The sequence below is a fragment of the Mus musculus genome, chromosome 8 (genome assembly GCF_000001635.26).
Source record: "Mus musculus strain C57BL/6J chromosome 8, GRCm38.p6 C57BL/6J".
NCBI lineage: Eukaryota > Metazoa > Chordata > Mammalia > Rodentia > Muridae > Mus > Mus musculus.
This window is the reverse complement of record NC_000074.6, coordinates 39297137-39313450: the sequence shown is the minus strand read 5'-3', so window position 1 is coordinate 39313450 and position 16314 is coordinate 39297137. Positions and strand designations below refer to the sequence as shown.

General features: G+C 38.5%; 1 long non-coding RNA gene and 1 pseudogene across 1 annotated transcript in view; one reads left to right on the top strand and one right to left on the bottom strand.

The window, feature by feature from the left end:
- The window catches only part of Gm6213 (predicted gene 6213), a 70289-nt gene extending 54818 nt beyond the window's left edge, over positions 1–15471 (bottom strand). The window contains exons 1-2 of the long non-coding RNA NR_044988.1: positions 15231–15471; positions 6803–6888 (exon numbers count right to left, since the gene is read on the bottom strand). This is a non-coding gene — a long non-coding RNA (predicted gene 6213). The remainder of the gene's footprint in view (positions 1–6802; positions 6889–15230) is intronic.
- On the top strand, positions 1756–2999 carry Gm18644 (predicted gene, 18644; annotated as a pseudogene).
- Positions 15472–16314: the final 843 nt, after the last annotated feature.

Here is a 16314-nt window from a genome sequence, read left to right as displayed (position 1 = left end):
GTTCTTCCCATATAAGTTTATGTAATTTTTAATTCATTAAATTATTAGATTTTTATAAAATCTCTTTTATATAATTTTTATCCTTAAGTTTCCTCCTATAGATATCATTATAGGCCATTTCACTCATATATTATCTTGGAAATAGCTTCTATTTGGAGCCTAATGTTAGGTAAACTCTACATTTCAAACACTACAAAAAAATAGTAGCCCCTATTATCAATAAATATTTAATAATTGTTATGTACATGACTGTACAAATTATTGAATGCTTGCACAGTATGATAGAAAAATAAACTATGCTATGTCACTTAATGTAAGATTACTGGTTCTTAAAATCCCTAATATTTCTATTTCCTAATGCTTTTTGCCCTAAGATGTCCAGAATATATTCTCTCTCAACTAAATCAACAATGCAGTGATGTTTACCAGTATCAAAAAATATCTGCTACTGCAATAGAAAGTTAAAAATCTTGACATATTAGGCCTCCTAAACCAGAATTAATCTTACCTTAAATGTTAAAAGATTAAAATGTTAAATGTTAAAAGAACCTCTCTGTCTTTTCATCCTTTACCCAAGCCCCAAGACTGAGACTGTTATGGTGTTGTGTAGAATCTAGAATGTCTGCTATTTATAAGAGGTCTCAGGCCTGAGGCTTCTCCAGGTCCTCCCCTGTGCCTACCCAGACCACTACACAATGGGACTGTGGCAGCACACATTGCTTGTGTAGGTGCAGCTCAACAGCAGTCATGAATTTGGGTAAGTTTTCCATTTAGTTTTGTAAGGTAAGGTTTCTTTAGGACATCTGCTGTCTTGTTCAATATGTAGTATCTGTTGCATCCATAATAGGCAAATTATGTAATACTTTAAAGAGTTTCTAATGCCAAGAACAGAACAAAGAAAAAAAAAGACAGTTAAGCAGTGTGGTCTTCAGAGTAAAGCCATTACAAGGTTTAATAGGTGACTGGGGGAGACCTCAATGTGAAGAGGCCATTTAAGCAAAGAGTTATTCTCAATTATCATTCATTATCAGCAAAGCAATGCTAAGCCAGACACAATGATGGGGGTGGGGCATTGCCCCAACAGTATAGGCAAGTTCTTAAAAGTTTTTTCTGTCTGTAGTGTAAGTGTAGACCTGATTTTCTAATATACTTCTACAGGAGAACCAGGAATCCATAGCCAATATGCATACATTATTTTCTCTGAAAAAGAATTCCCATTGAACACCGCTGGCCACATCACTCATTTTCAGGAATGAGTTCTCACTACAGAAAATGTTCAGGTGCTGCTTTGACCTCAAAGGTCTGAGAATGAATTAACGCATTCTTTCAGGAAGCACACACTTGAAAAGTGGGATGTACTCAAAATGATCCATTCATTCATTTGTTTGCTTGGCTCCATCCTCCTAACAACACACACACACATCCCTATGTATTTAAAAATGGAGTGATCACTTTTTTTCCCCATTTTGAACACTAGTTCTGATGATGGAGTCTATTCATCTATTCCCACAAAAACTCAGGATTCTTAATTTTCTTCCTACTAAAGATTCACATATCTGCTTTCCTTTTAAAATGATTTAAACACATACAGTGTATACATATATTAAAGGAATTATATTCATTCCTGGGAGAAATGAAGTGAACATTACAGTTACTAGAAACAGAAGAAATATAAGACTATGAGAAAATGTATTTCCAGAAGGCCTTCAACATTGCTTTGCTGGAGCTGGATGAGCCCTCCCTTGGGATCTAGATTTGTGTAAGAGACCAACTCACTGTGGCCTGGGGAAAGCTGCCAGGGACATCTTCAACCAAGGATATAGGTTTGGCATAGTCAAAACAGATCTAAAACCAAATCATGTAGTGAAGTGAATTTTCTACTTCAGGCTCTGTTTTCACTGATACAGGGGAACAAAAGCATCTGGTTTCCTAGAGACTAAGTACAAGATCTGGAAATATGGACTTAGCTTCATCCAAAAATGAAACACAGAATCTTAGGGCAGAAATTTCTTGAGAGAGTAAATTGGCTAAATGGTTGAAACAGACTCTTGATACCATATTTGTCCCAAACACAAGGGAAGATGAACAGGAAACTAAATTTGTCTGTGCAGACTAATTTTATGTCAACTTGACCAAGCTAGAGTCATTTGAGAGGAAGGAACGCTAATTGAGAAAATGCCTCCATAAATTTGGGCTGTAGGGAAGCCTTCAGGGCATTTTCTTAATTGGTAATTGATGTGAGAGAACCCAGTTCGTTGTGGGTAGGCATATCCCTTAGTTGGTAGTCCTAGGTTCTATAAGAAAGCAGGCTAAGCAAGCAAGACATGGGGAACAAGCCAGTAAGCAGCACCCTCCCACGGCCTCCACATCAGCTCCTGTCTCTAGGTTCTAACCCTGTTTCAGTTCTTGGCCTGATTTACTTCAGTAATGTACTGTGGATTTGGAAACATAAGCCAAATATACTCTGTCCTCCCTAACTTGCTGACGGTCACTGTATTTCACCATAGCAATAGTAATCCCAACTAAGACAGCCTCCTAGCAATGGGATTGCTTTAAACTTGGTAGCAATGATGATATAGGTTCTTCTGGCACAGCTGTATTGTTCTTTAAATGAGGCATGCTGGCTGTGAGGTTTGACTCAGCCAAATCCAAACCATTTCAGAATAATTTTGCTCTTGGGTACAAGGCTGAAGACTTCTAACTTCATACCTGTGTAAACAGTAATATTAAGTTTGGAGGCTCTATCTACCAGAAAATTAATCAGAAGATTGAAATGCCAATAAACCTTGCATAGACGGTTGACAGTAAGACTTACTCTTTAAGTTAAGCTGGACTGTAGAACTTTTCTTTCAGCCAAAGTAAATAATACTGGTTTAATTGAACCAAGTGATATACAGGCCCTCCAACCAGGAATCAAATTGAGCCTGTTAGCTTCAATAGATGGAAAGAACCCTAACACAGGAGGAGACAAAGTTGGGTTGGGTTTTGAACTGGAGGCTGAATATGTTTTTGAGTAGCACATCAGTTGTCTCTGGAAGTGAAATGAACCTGTGAGGTTTGGGCCTTAAAATTCCATGAAATTTCGAGTGTGAACATTTTATTCTTCCAAAAAAATGTAATTCTTCCCTCACTGAAATCTAGACTTTTCTGCTCATCCTAAAGATGGTCCTTGAAGGCAAACCTGGAAATTTTCAGGTTCATGCCACATTTCGGTTATATTCTGCAGAGTTAATTTAAATACACCCCTCAGCAACAATGTAGTAGTAACATGTTAAAGGAAATGATCTGACATCCCAGTTTGTACATCGAGTCCTACATGTCCCACTCCACCTTTTCATAACCTCTTGTTATAAAAATCTCCATACTGTAGTAAAACCTTTGGTTTTGCATACGTATAAAATACATCCATCATATTTCAAACAACAACAGCAAAAATCCATTTCTAGAAACACAGGCTTTCTTGAATGAAGTATTGATTTGGGGTACAAACAGCCTATGAGTTGCTGGTTTCTTTCATTTTAACATGGTCTTGATTATTTGACTAAGAAAAAGCCAATAGGAAGGTCTGATTCAGTGCATTGTGAAGTGATTTTTGAACACACACTTGAGCAGGTCTGTAAAGGGGCTGGAACTTCAACACATGAGAAAAGAGAGTATGTGTGGTCACCAACAGAAGATTCCTGTAGTTGCTATAATTATGTTTACAAATAGAGAGGGCTGGAATGAACAAGAGCTCTGTGCTCTTTGAGCAAGTCTGAGCTCTTCATTCTCCTTCGGCTGCCTCAATGCTTTATGGTTCCCTTTCTTCTCAAGTCCAGTCATGTGCTCCAACAAAAAGAATGAAAGCACCTTTTATTTATTACTCTGACTTAGGAAATACTGCAAATCAGGAGTGTGATAAATGTAAAAGACGTTTTTCTACCTCTTGAAGTTTTCACTACCTGAAGTCTAGGGGAAGCATTTCCTACAGTATCAGCCAGTGATTTACCTTCTCTACTCTACAATCAAGACTTGGTGCTTCTGGGTACAGAATAGAATCTACCCTGCTGAGTCTTTGCAGCTTGCAAGAAAGGAGAACTGTTTATCCTGAGTCATCAAGTCTTGTTATATTAAAATTTTTGACATTCTGTCATCTAATATGTGTGAGTTAATATGTGTGTAATAGATATAGATATAGATATATACAGTTATATCAGTTTTTGAGGATAGGATTGAATTAATCTCTCTAAATAATGTGCTCATTATAGATGTCCTACCAACGTTTTCTTTCTTTGTAGTGTCTAAAGATATTTTTAAAACTCTCCTAGATGTATTCTAGAAACAAACTGATGCCATTTCAGCAAGTTGAGAAATGAAAAGAAGGTTTTTGAGAATGTGTTTAAAATAAGTAAGCTATATAGTAAACATGCTTTGTGCCTGAGACACAGGAGTCAAGTCAAGGACTTCAAGCCAAGCAGTGCTTTTCCCCTTCTGCAAACATTTTTGCTTCTTTTGCTCTTTTTAAGAACTGAGTCCACAATTGGTTGTAGAAAAGCTATTTAACTGCAGAATTTCAGTGAGCAGTACTGTTCTAAAATTGAAAGGAGGAGTCTCGGAGGAGGCAAACTAAATATTGTGTGAAGAATTTCTCTCTAGGGTCAATGTTTCCCATTTCCAGTTTCTTACAACTCAGCCTTCTCGGAGGAAGTTTCCTAATGCTTTCATTTATAACCTGAATGATGCTTCTGACAGCTTCCCTGACCCGCCCCTTTCTCCTGCACCCTTACAATGGATCGCAGATGCTACTATGACCGAAAGGGAGATTTCTCTGAATTTCAGACATAAACTTTACTACAATGAACTAGTACTAGATGGGGAAAAAAATCATATGTTCAAATAGAAATAGCAAAAAAAAAAAAATCCCACGTAAAAAAAATGTTTCCACTGAAGTATTAAAGGGCCATGTAAGTCAACAGTGTTTATTAAGCTTCCTCGGCTGGTTGGTGCTGCTGCGTTAGGAGTTTAATGCTCTATATGTTCAATTGAATTCCCACAGCGGTATATTTAAAGAGTTCATTCCCAACAGGAACTTACAGTTACTTCAGAGTTTACCAAAGTTGTGTCACAAGTATCGGATGACACAGGAAAGAGTGTGGCTGCTGCTCTCCTTTTCTAATGACAGAGATTATATGGAAGCAATTCCTGCCAATAATGATGGGACCAGAAGTCAAAGCTAGCCTCTGCCACTCAAATCTAGAGTGCTTTTAATACAATTTTTTCTGACCACATACACCTGGATTGATAAATGTAAAAAACATGTAATTACCTTTCCCTACAAAGGTCCCCAATGTTTAAGTTTAACACTTGCTAAGATTACTTTTATAATGTCACACTCTAGAAAAGTCACAAACATTCCTAAAGCAAAACACAGCCATTTTTTCCACCCAAAATCTTTTCAAAGGTGTCGTTCCTGTCACAATCCTTAAACAGAAGTCAATTATAATTCCTATAAAACTAAATGATGAATAATTCCTTCTCATTTATATATTAAAAGTTTGTATCCAGTTAACCAAAAATAATAAATCTGTAAAAAAATCAGAATACTTCAAATATATATAAATACATAAATTTATACATAATGTATATAATACATAGTAATATATAAACTATATTATAAAATTTAAAAATTTTAGAAGATATATATTTTTTTTATTTTAAGTTATTCTTGAATTTTATTTGAAGCTCATTTTTTTTCCAATAGACTATCAATTACTTTCTTGTGACTGATGGCATCAAAAGCAAAACTGACAACCAAGGCTTTGGAAGGTCCTGAGACAATGGCTACTACAACAGCGGACTGGACTGAAAGAAGACTGCTGATGGGAGAGGATTTATCATCCTTTTCCTGCCAGAGCTGAGACAGAATAGGCAGCTGAAAGCCATCGGTACTTTAAGACCCACCTGGCAGCATCCACTTTTTATACAAGAATACAAAGGGTCTTTTTAAACATGGAATTGACAGAGTAAGATTCCCATGCAAGAAAATATTTGAGTTTTTCAGAAATTAGAATTCTGTTCCTCTCAGATCTACATTTTCATTCCTGCCCTGCTTTATAAGATGTTCCTGAAACTGTCTGGTTTAAATTCTCTTCAGGAGCAAAGGGTTGTGACTGAGTCTATGGGCAGAATTACTGTGCACTCTTCACTATATATAGTTATTTCCATTTGTTTTCTTACACAGGGATAAGAGAATAAATTAAGTACAAGTACCTTTGTACTAAAATAAAATTATGTTCAAATAACCCAACTATAGAGGTCATATTCATTGAACTTTCAGAAAGCAAAAGTTTTCATGATTCTCAATTATAGAATTCTGAATCTGTGTCCAAAACTAAAAACAGTATCATGTTATTTGCAAGTAGACAGAACCTCTGCTGCAGCCCCTACATGTGCTTACAGCTCCCTGATTCATCCAGTGGGTGAAAACCCTGAACACCACTTATTGCTTTGTTCATTCTGTCTCCCATTGCCCACAAGAAGATTGGATTCTCATGATGCAGAAATGGAAGTTAAGAGGTAGATGGCCAGAGAAGTTAAGGGGTTGGAATATTCTTCACAGCTTCAAATTCTGACTTCTCTCCTGGATCTGGACCCAGGATTATTTAAAAAAACAACAACCGAGTTGATCAAAGCAAGTCTTAAGAACTGCATTTAAGTTAGATGTAGAAGAAAAAAAAATCTTGTGGGCATGAATCTAGGGAATTGTCCCTTATTTTCAGCTTTAACATTTGTAAGCCATAGATTTAATTTAGACAAAACTTACCTCCTCAGGGGCTGGCAGTTAAAGTCACATGCTGCCGAGCTTGAGCTCCATAACCCACACAGTAGACAGAGATCTAAGTTCACTCCCTGGAATCCACATATCCACATAAGGGGGAGAGAGAGAGAGAGAGAGAGAGAGAGAGAATGAACTCCCACAGCCATCCTCTTACCTGTACACACTATACACACATGACACGGCATGGGCATGTGCATACACACAGAGAACACACACAATAATAATAGTATTTTTTGATTCATCCCACATTCTCTGTCTAGAGATGACTATACTAGTGTTTGATTTGATTGTCTTGCAAAGTCTGGTAAGAGCGAGGCACTTCTTCATTGGTCATTACGGCCCCTGAACACAGATTTCTTTTAAATGTTTAGCATGTTTAAAGATGTGTATAGCGTCATAACATATACACCTCTCCAGTAACAGTACTAAGTGCTATATCCCAACATAGACACTTACACATTTATTACATATTATAAAAACCCTGATCAAGGTCACAATATAAAATGCAAAGTAATTTAATACTGATTCGATTATATACTCCTCTCTTACAGAAAAAAAATTAAATCACATGTCTCTATTGCAATGTTATCATAGAAATTAAAATTTTTACCTGGAATGCTTTCTGGTTTATGTCAGAATGCACAATATATTTTCTCAAAAAACAAAAAATCCATAGTCTATTTTCCTTATTTCAAAAACAAATCAATTTAATACAAAAGTAGACTTTAACTAATAATAGTTTTATGCTAGAGTGCTAGCACATAAATATACTAGGACAAATATTGATCAAAACCTAATGAGCACAGCCCCCATGGCAATCCAGCTGGGAAGACCCTGACATTGCTGATAGATGCTAATGGGAAAGATGGTTCTGCGGTCTCTAAAGCTACTAATAGGACCTTTTCATCACAGAAGAACATAGTTTCCACCAAGAACTCAGGGACTAAGTTATTTGCTTTTTTACTTATAAAGCAATGTCTGAGGATTTCAAAAGAGATGCAAACCAAAAATTGAAGCTTGTGGGTGGCAGAGGCACAAGTGATGAGCTGAGACAATTAGTCAAGTCAAGAAAGACTTACTAGTAACTCCAAGCCAAATTGCAATCAATGAGAAAAAAAATCAGCTTTTGAAGACTTTCACAGAAATATAAGAGAAAGACAATCATGCTGTCTGTCCATTTACAGAGGGGGTAAAATGGGATCTGTACAGCTGTGAGACAGTATAGGAAACTTTACCTACCAAATCTGAAGGGGAACATGTTTCAAAAACTCTGAGATGAAACCTGTGTGCCTTGGAAGACTTTCAGATTATGAGGGATTAGCCGGGTTTTCTGAATTTGTTTCTGAAATTTAGAAGTAATCCTGATGAAGAAAGAAACACAAAACTCTCTGAAGGGGAAAGGCCTAAGATTTCAAAGAAAACAAGAAGAAGTCAAGGGCAAAAGGGATACTAACAAAATTAATACAGTGCAGTAGAGTTTTAATTTGGCAGGAGAGTAATTCCTTGAGTTTTTCCATTCCTTCTGGTTTGTTCTCTCTCTTTTTTCCTATGTTGATATAAGTTGAATATAAGTGAAGAAGTGGAATGTAAGTAAAGGCATAAAGAAATAAATCCCCAAAGTTGCATATGCATTTAACTGTTGCATGAAAAGGCAAGTGTCTGATACAGCTGTTCTGTGTCAAATCTGTGAAGGTGAGGAGCAAGTCAATGCAGCCATTAGCTTGAGAAACTGCTATGTGTTCTAACTTAGGAAAACTATGCAAACAGGCAAAGTGTGAGGAGCCTTGAGTGTGTGAAGTCCTGATGGCATATGTGCTATTAACCTGAGCTGGCCATGTCAAGGACCCTTGCCTCAGACCCATGGGAAAATTGGTCTATCCTGTCAGGGTGTCTCAGAGTAAAATGGCTTTCCCTTCTAGTCCGTGTGTGGATATTGACAATATGTGCAGAAAATGGTCACCATAATCCCCACCACACCACACACACACACAGAAACACACACACACATACACATACACACACACACACACACACACACACACACACACACACACACACACACACCTCTGATGGATATTTACAGCCTGAGGACTGTTCTACTACATAGACTGCACCAACAGAGATTATCCAAAGATTATCCAAACCAGTTTCCTTGATCCAGCTATACACCACAAACACTGCCTCCTTTTTAACTGTCTGTAATAAAGACACTCCTCTGTACAGCTGTATGCGATAGCCACACCTAAGTATTCAACTGTATATAATAAGCATGCTGATCTTCTCTGGTGCTGTGGTCTCTCTATCAGAGAGCCCAGTGAACATGACAGTATTCCTGTCTCTCTGTGTGTATATCTTTTCTTTGTCCCCTCACCGTCCCCTTTGAGGTCCATCCTTGGAAGCCATGCAAAGATTGAGCAACAAAGAGAACTCTTCATTCTTATTTCTTTCAAAGGCAAATGGAGCAGATTTTCATTGGAACAGGCAAGATAAACACTGGAAGTTTCAAGTGTTTCCTGGGCTTGCGAAAATAACTGTTCCAAATCAGGTCAAATGTTTCACCTCATGATTCAAAAATGTTGAACTGAAGGCATTCTATTTAAGATTTACTTTCTAAAAATGGAATATGACAAGCCCAAGAGTTAAAAGACACTCTTGAGGAAAGCAGGCAGCTATATATACTGGGCCGTGCTTATAAGCATGGAGAGAACCATGGCTGAGTTCACGTGCTTACACTGATGCTTCTTAGAACGTCCTCCAAGTTGCCTTGGCAATGAGACCTCTCATGCAGAAAGGAAGTGAAAAATAAGGCCTTAAGTGATTCGTACTCTAGTTAAGCCCACCATCTTCTATCCTTCTGTGTATGCCTTCAGATACACTCAAGTGCTTTTAGTGTCAATGTAATGGCATAGATCTTTGTGCTTGGTGTGCACAGTTGTATGGGAAAGAATCTCAACTCAGAGGCATGTTAACATGAATTTTCCTAATGGCTTTGGATAACAAACAAGTTTGACTTACCTACCCATGTGACAGCTTTTCACCTTCTTTTCAATTCCTATCTTTGACTGCCCATAAAGGAAGTGCAAAGATTTTTGGAAACCAGAGGAGGAAACAGAAATTTTCTCAGATAAGATTGTGGACTCATTCGTAGTCATTGTTTAGAAATCTTGGTAATAAAATAGATACAGGGAAACTGCATACTAGGAAATGTTGGTCTAATTTTTAAAACTAGGAAGAAAAAATAGATTTCATTAGCCCGAGACTTCAATGATGACAACTGTTCAGAATTCAGGGAGGAATCTGATACTAGAAGTGAATTTGCAAAAGCTTCAAGACGTCACAGTGACAAGAGAACAAACTGCTTTCAGGAAACCCCTTTCTTTGCCTTCCTAGTCTGGTAATTTAGGCAGTATCTAGATTTTTGTAAGGTTTTAATAGATTTCTCATTGTCTTCTCAGAAACAAGTATTATGAGAGAACTTAAATGTGTATTTAGAACTTACAAGTACATTTAGTTCTTTTTTTTATTTTATTTTTTTATTTTTTTTGGTTTTGGTTTTTTGAGACAGGGTTTCTCTGTGTATCTCTGGCTGTCCTGAAACTCACTCTGTAGACCAGGCTGGCCTCGAACCCAGAAATCTGCCTGCCTCTGCCTCCCGAGTGCTGGGATTGAAGGCGTGCACCACCACGCCCGGCATACATTTAGTTTTGAGCATTGAAGTAATGTGTAGATACCTATAGTGATCTCTAGGCTACAGCTCTAACTCTCTGTGTTTAAATGTTCAGAACTGGAAACAGACATACTGAGCAAGTAGGTTTACCAGTTCAAGAACAATCAGAAGCTGGGAGAAGGAGTATATACATTTTCAGATCAAGATCTAAAACTACCCCTGTAATGTGCTCTATTGGAATAAATCCAACAAAATACGGCTTCACACAAAAAACTTAATGTTTGAACCTTAACAGGCCGGTGTCACATTAATTCAATGGAGATGGCGTATCATCAGCACATATCATGGAAACACAATCACGTCAGCTGAGAGTAAGAACCATATAAATAGCAGAACAATTTTCAACTCAATACATCTTTGAAAGCTTCAGAGGACGGTGACTCATTTGTACTTCTCCTAGACATCCTAGAAAAATAGAGGGAGTGGGTGGCAATGTGTCCAGAAAAGAACCATGGCTGAAATGGTTGAAAAATTCAGAACAACAACAACAACAACAACCACAAAAACTATCCATGATTTTGGATTGCTGATCCTGAAGCACACTTAAGACATTCAAGTTACCTTCAAATAGTCAAATGAACGCAACATAAAACAAAACGTAAGGGTTGGTTTTTTTTGTTTTTTTTTGGGGGGGGCGGTTTTTTTTTTTTTTTTTTTTTTTTTTGGTCACAAGTGACACTGAGATAATCAGGTACAGGTAACAGGAACAATTAGCTCCAGTTTGGGAAAGGCTGTTGTGACAGATATGTCAGAAAGAAAAACCAAAGGCATAGTTTGGAGAGATGATGTTTCCTAGCACCCACTGTGGTCAATCTCAGGATAAATAAAAGTTTAGCTAAGTGTTATAAAGTAAATTCGCTCTGCCACAGAATGTTGTCAAATATGATGGTCATTCTATGGCATTTAAAACCCCACTGCCTCTAATATCAGAGTCTCCAACTGTGGGAGGTCTGTTTATTTACTTTTTAAAAGCATCCTAGATGACTCAAACTACCACCCAGGGTCAGCAAACACTAGGTGATTTCTAAAGTCTCTGACAAGTATGAGATTTGATGATCAAGGTATAAAATCCTGTTAGTTATTGACAGTAATTAAAACATGGTAAGACTAGAAGCTATAATGAAAACGAGATTGGGGAACATCAATACTCAAATCCTAGTTTTTCTACAAAACGTTTGTATAAAATATAATAATGTTTTGAGAAACCTTTGGAAAAAAATTGATGGGTTTGTTATTCTTCCATTTGCTATATGTGCATATAAACATACAGGTACATTTATAAATCATTTTGTAAAACTTTTTATTGATTCTTTGTGGGTTTCATATCATGAACCCCAGTCCCAGTTATTTCCCCATTTCTTCATATTTGCCCTCTGTCCTTGCAACCTTCCCCACAGAAGAAAATAAGACAGAATTTAGAGACAATATTGTTTTAAAGGCTGTAGTGTGTCACAATGTAGCACACAAAATATCACACAGTGTATCACACAGTGTATCACACAGTATATCACACAGTATATCACACAGTAGACCCTTTGGTCCTCAAATCTTTACTTGATGATTGTGATGAGTCACTGGACTGTTTTGAGGCCTCTAGCTAGACCCTTACCAGGGCTTCTCTTGGATATCCTTTTGGTTCCTTGTGCCAGCAGATCCTGCAGCTTTGCATCTGCAAGACTGGCCTTTTCATAGATGATATGGATGTTGGGGTGGGACAACTCAAAGCCCTGGATATAGGCCTGAGTGATAGCGAAGTCCTCAGCCACCAGCTCCCTGCATCCCCACCACCAGGAGGAGCTTAGCAAGCAGCACTGTCCCTATTAGCTCAACCAATGCTGCAGCCTGCAAGGGGGCAAGGTCAGCTCTCCTGTGTTCCTGCTCTTGGGAGCTGCTCACCTCCCCACTACCTCCCCAGTACCTCCTCACCCTTACCACCACCAAGACCTACCCTACTGTGTTGCAGCGAGTGAAGGGCAGAACCAACTCTCCAGCTCTCTCTCTCATGAACTCCAGGCCAGTTCTCATACTCTCTGCAGACAGTAAGGGGCAGGAAGGGAGAAGAGGGAGGGCATCTCTTCCTGCCCCGCCCCACCACACAGGCAGACAAGGGGTGGGGTCAGCTCTCTTGCTCTCACACTCTTGGCTGCCACCACCACCACCACCACTATCACCACCACCATCACCAAGGTCAGCTTTAGCATTTATTTTTCTTTAACTACTAGGGCCTGAATAAAATAGCCAAAGCCCTTCTTTGTATGACAGTAGACATAATATTAAGGCATTTAATATTATTAAATAATAACTACATTATTATAAATAATATATAAAATATTTCAATAATTAATTTTAATGAAAGAATATATACCATATACTAATAAAATATTGATAATTATATTAATGCATTTCAGTGCACATGAAACATAAGACACTTCTAGTGGAATGAAAGGTCATAGCTGAAATTGTAATGAGACTTTATAACAAGTTAGTGATCAGCACTTTAAGGCAATAATTATGGATAATGTTAAAATAGAACACATTTCACAGAATTCTATGGTTAAATAAGGAAGTTAGACCTGAATTAAAGTAATTAATATCTTTAGTCATGGAGACATGCTGAACTTAGTATTTTATAATGTGTCTTGAAATACTTTTTTTTTGCTTTGCTATAGATTTTTTAATTAGGTATTTTCTTATTTTACATTTCAAATGCTATCCCAAAAGTCCCCAATACCCCCCCTCCCCTACCTACCACTCCCACTTCTTGGCCCTGGTGTTCTCCTGTACTGGGTCATATAAAGTTTGCAGGACCAAGGGGCCTCTCCTCCCAATGATGGCCGACTAGGCTATGTGCTACATATGCAGCTAGAGACAAGAGCTCCGGGGTACTGGTTAGTTCATAATGTTGTTCCACCTATAGGGTTACAGACCCCTTTAGCTCCTTGGGTGCTTTCTCTAGCTCCTCTATTGCAGGCCCTGTGTTCCATCTGATAGCTGACTAAATGCAATGTGTATTCTGTCTCTTTTAAACCTTTGGAGAATTTCAAAGCTAACTAAACAGCTCCTTTTGAGATACAGATGTGCTGCAACTGGACAAATGGACCCAGAGATGGAATATGATTATTGGAGGAAGTGGTGATAATCATAAAAAAATAACTTATTTGAAGAAGAAAAGCCAGCAGAGAAGGGTGTTTGAACCACAAGAATGATGGATGGGCTGTGTTCAGATTCCCAGGATCCATGGAAAAAAACTAACAACAAACAAACAAGTGATAGTCCACATGTGCCTGGAACTCCAGACCATGCTGGGATAGAGGGAGTAGTGTTTTGGAACTTTCTGGCTGCCAGCCTAGAACCAAATTCAGTGAGGGACCCTGTCTTAAGGGAATAAGGCAGAGAATGAGAGAATGATACAGCAGGACACCTAAGATCATCCTCTGCCTCCATGGGCACAGGCATGTGCACTTTGACATATGTGTGTGTACAGAATACACACACACACACACACACACACACGAAGAGAGAAAGAAAAGAAAGCAGTGCCATACACCACACTGGTGACCATGCAGCAATGGGGGTTAGGAAGGCATACCATGGTTTATAGAAGGTATTTTTCAATCACATTTAAAGAAATAATAGTCTGGATTCCCCAGTGACAATATATGTACATAGTGTACAGAGGGCCAAATTAGAATTTGGGGTACACAGGTAAAGATGTTTGCTTCAGTTTCCAAGTTATTGATATCAGTTGTTATAGTCTAGTGAAAAATGGTAAATATGCTTGTGACAGAAAAAAAGTTTGTACACAGCCACACAACTAATTAAGAGCTCCGAGAAGGGGTGTAAAATCAAGTTAGTAGCATTTCATTAATTTTGGTACAACAAACAATTCATAAAATCACGACTATCCATAATAGGAAGTAAGAGCTCTAAATAACAGAACACTGAAGTCAACTGCAAATATTATAGCAGAGCTGCCTAGCTCACCAGAGTGTTTCCTCGTCCTAAAATCCTAATAATAATAATAATAATAATAATAATAATAATAATAATAAATACATGTACTCTTACCATTTTCTCAGTCTTCTCCCCAAGGTCGGATTTATCACTCAGATCAAGTTAGCTGTTGCAACTTTACAAAATGCCTGTGTGTAGCACCGCCCTTAACTTAAAAAGAGGAAACTCACTAGTCTTAAGAACTGCCAGATTTCTATACTGAAGCTCTGATTCTAGGACTTCACTGTGGGCTGCCCAAAGCCACTGCCTCCCAACACAGATACCATATAAGCACATTACACACGTAGGCTTTTAGTGATAAAGGGTGATGCAATTACATTTATGCCGCTTCAGCCTCCCTGGTTTGTGAACATTCACATTCACCTGCTCTGACATTTTTATTCAAAGCAACTAGAAGCTACAAGCAACCTAAGAAGCCTGACAGATATGAGGCTTCAGAGGTGGTTTTGAACGGCTCTTGGCCCCAAAGCAGGGCTTCCTCCTCAGCCATATCAGCGCTCAGCATCTAAGGTTGCCACTGAGCTCCAGAGGATTGCACTGCCTGGAAGGGTAAACTGATTCCAGATTTAAGCTCGCGGAGTCAAACAAATTATTCTGAGGTCTTATCAATAACAGAAACCCTGTAAAGAGGGACCTACTTTATCTCCCCTCTTTCTCCTCGACTAATCTTACCGGCTTAGGAGCTTGTGTTCTCATCTAAAAGCGAGTTTGCAGGCAGAAGGGTCGTTATCCATGCCGCTGACTGCTATATAGAGTCCTGCTAAGGTTCAAATGCACAGGAAGATTAATGGAAGTGGCTCCATTTGCCAAAAGTTAGAATCATAAATTTGCCTGAAGTAGGTCTTGCTTTTTCTATTCTTCGTAGAAGGGGAACTAGTGAGCAAATTAAAGCCTTTTCACAGCTGAAATATTTTCTTTCTCTCCCCTCCCCACCGCAGTTCCGTCCCCTCCTCCACTTTCCCCCTCCCCTTCCCCCTCCTCCTCCTCCATTCCTTCCTCCCCCTCCCCCCCTCTTCCTCCTCCTCCCTTCCTTCCTCCCCCCCTCTCTCTGAGACTTTAGAAGAAGAATACTTTCTATCAGCATTATTGCTTCCGGAGACTGCTTATCTCAGAGTATCCCTCCTAGCAAGGCTGATTCTGGCTGACCCAGCCAAGGGACCTCTCTCTCTGCTCTGGGGCTCAAAGCATAAGCAGGGAGACTAGGCGGAAACCAAAGAGGCACACGCTGGGAAGCAGCTCACCTCCCTCAGTGGAGTCTGAACTTTAAGACACATTACTTTGTAGTAGAAGTTTTGTGAGCCCAAAGAGACCGCCCTTTGAGAAAAAAGTATACTGGAGGGATGACTGGCATCTCTCTAAAATGCAATGGAAGCTTAATGAGAAGGTGAGCTATAATCTCAACGTTTTTAAACACAACCCAATGCAGTGAAAAGGCGCCGAATTTATTTAGTTATCCTATCCACAAACAAATGGAAATATTCAGAAGATAGATGGCATGAAAAACTTTAAAAGCAAATTTTAAATATCCAAACCTGAAATTGATGGACTCCAATAAGCAACTTAGCAATTCATTGCTATGGGAGTGTACCGCATGAGCTAGAAAACAAACAAACAAACAAACAACAACAACAAGAACAAAAAAGAAATGCTCTTCCAGAAATGTAATAGAATCATGATGGACCAGGGATCAACAACAACAAAAAGAGCTGTGTTCAAAAGTTCAAACTGAATACAATCAAAGTCTGGGTTCAACTGC